We start from the raw sequence: 2,548 nt of genomic DNA, 5'->3' as shown, positions 1-2,548 counted from the left end.
TCCAGGCCCTTCTAGCTTTTAGGGTCTGGATTGAAAAATCTGCTGATATCCGTATTGGCTTCCCCCTGAATGTAATTTGGTTCTTTTCTCTCACAGCCTTTAAAATTCTGTCTTTATTTTGTATGTTAGGTATTTTCATTATAATGTGCCTTGGTGTGGGTCTGTTTTAATTTTGTGTATTTGGAGTCCTATAAGCCTCTTGGACTTGATTTTCCATTTCATTCTTCAGATTTGGGAAATTTTCTGATATTATTTCTTCAAATAGATTGTTCATTATTTTGGTTTGTTTCTCTAAGCCTTCCTCAATCCCAATAATTCTCAAATTTGGCCTTTTCATGATATCCCATAGTTCTTGCAGATTCTGTTCATGATTTCTCACCATCTTCTCTGTTTGTTCAACTTTGTTTTCGAGGTTAAATATTTTGTCTTCAATATCTGAAGTTCTGTCTTCCAGCTGTTCTATCCTATTGGTTATGCTTTCTATGGAGTTCTTAATTTGGTTTATTGTTTCCTTCATTTCAAGGATTTCTGTTTGGTTTTTTTTCAATATCTCTAACTCTTTATTGAAATGATCTTTTGCTTCCTGAATTTGCTCTGTTAACTGTCGATTGGTGTGATCGTTCAATGCCTGCATTTGCTCTTTCATCTCATCGTTTGCTTCCCTAATCATTTTAATTATGTACATTCTGAACTCCCTTTCTGTCATTTCTTCTGCCATGCTGTCGTTGGATTTTATTGATGTAACATCTAGATTTGTTTGGGGCATTTTCTTCCCTTGTTTTCTCATATTGTTCAGGGATCAGTGGGTCATTAAGATATTGCAGATTTCCTCTATCAACTTATAATGTCCCTGAAGATTGCTAGTATATCCCCTCTTATCCTTCAGTAGTCTGAAGTCTTGGAGGAGGTTGATAATGCAGAGCTCCACGAAGAAGCTGCCTCTCTAGGGGTGGTGACCCTCAGGTGGCGTATATTCCCTGCTAGTGGGCGGAGGTGCCTCCACTTGTTGACCAATGGTCATCCAATGGGGAAGTAGACTGTGGGCTGAGGCAAGGTCTGTTTGTGCCTATGTCTCTGGCTTTACCGTCCCTGTGGGAAAACCTCCCCCGGCCGGGAAGAGTCACTCGGTGGGGACGTCTCGCTAGTCAGTTGCCCTCCTAGAGGTTCCCCTCAATCTACAACTACCACCTGGGCTGGGCTGTCTTCTTCTGCAATGATCCCAGGGGCCCGGACCTACGTCCTCGGCCTGGGAGCCTCACCCTTCGCAGGCGAGTCTCCTTAGGCTGCCTCTCCCAGAGAATCTGCCCGCCGCCCTGGAAACTTCGCTCCGCCCCTAGGCGTGTCTCTGTGCGGCTCTTCCAGCAAGAAGCCACCTAGCTCCTGGGACCCTGCTCTGCACCAATCGCCTGGCTATGCAGCCCCTCCCCTGAGCCACCACCTGGAGCCCCGTACAATAGCTCCGAGACACAGAGACCCGCCACACACCTCCTCCTCCAGACAGCCGCCCAGTTTCCGACGCAGTCACTAGGAATCCAAACAACTCACTTCGGGTCCCCTCCTCCCGCCAACCACCCGTAGCCCTAGGCAGTCACTCCAAGTCCAAGTGACCCTCCCTGTTCCTCCTCCTCCTCCTCCTTGGGGTAGCCCCTCAGGTGTTCAGGAACGGTGGCTCCGAGACCAGGTGACTCACCACGCTCCTCCTCCAGGCAGGCCACCGGTGTTCAGGAGTGGTTGCTTTTAGTCCAATCAGCTCACCACTCGCCTCCTCCTCTGGCAACCGCCTGTGGTTCTGATGCAGCCACTCCCAGGCTAAGCGTCCCACCGCTCTCCTCCTCCAGGCAGGCCACCAGTGTTCTGGAGCAGCTGCTCCGAGTTCAAACAGCTCGTCACGCAGCTCCTCCTTTGGCAACCGCCCGCAGCTCTAATGCAGCCACTCCCAGGTCAAGCAACACGCCGCGCTCCTCCTCCTCCTCCGGGCAACCTCCCGGCACTCAGGAGCACTAGCTCTGAGTTCAAACAGTTCACCCCACAGCTCCTCTTCTGGCAACCGCCTGTGGTTCTGATGCAGTCACTCCCAGACCAAGCGTCCCGCCGCGCTCCTCCTCTTCCTCCGGGCAGTCCCCCGGCGCTCAGGAGCACCCACTCTGAGTTCAAACAGCTCACCAAGCAGCTCCTCCTCTGGCAACCGCCCGTGGCTCTGATGCAGTCACTCCTAGACCCAAGCGACCCGCCGGGCCTCTCCTCCTCCTCCGGGCAACCCCCCGGTGTTCGGAAGCGGTCACTCTGGGTCCAAACAGCTCGCCACGCAGCTCCTCCCCAGGCAGCCACCCGGAGCCCCAGCGGCTGCTCGAGTCCAAGCGCTATGCTGAGCCGCCTCTTCTACGATGATCCCAGTTGTCCGTGTTTACCGCTCCGGCGGGGGGAGGGGCGTCTCGCCGAGTAACTCCACTTCACAAATTCCCTGCGTTCCGGGGCTACCGCCCCATCCGGGACGCCTCCCCAACAGGAGAGACTCACCCGGCAGCTTTGAGTTGGTCCCAAGTCTCTC

Source organism: Sciurus carolinensis, unplaced genomic scaffold (assembly GCF_902686445.1).
Source record: "Sciurus carolinensis unplaced genomic scaffold, mSciCar1.2, whole genome shotgun sequence".
NCBI lineage: Eukaryota > Metazoa > Chordata > Mammalia > Rodentia > Sciuridae > Sciurus > Sciurus carolinensis.
This window is presented reverse-complemented; position numbering follows the sequence as displayed.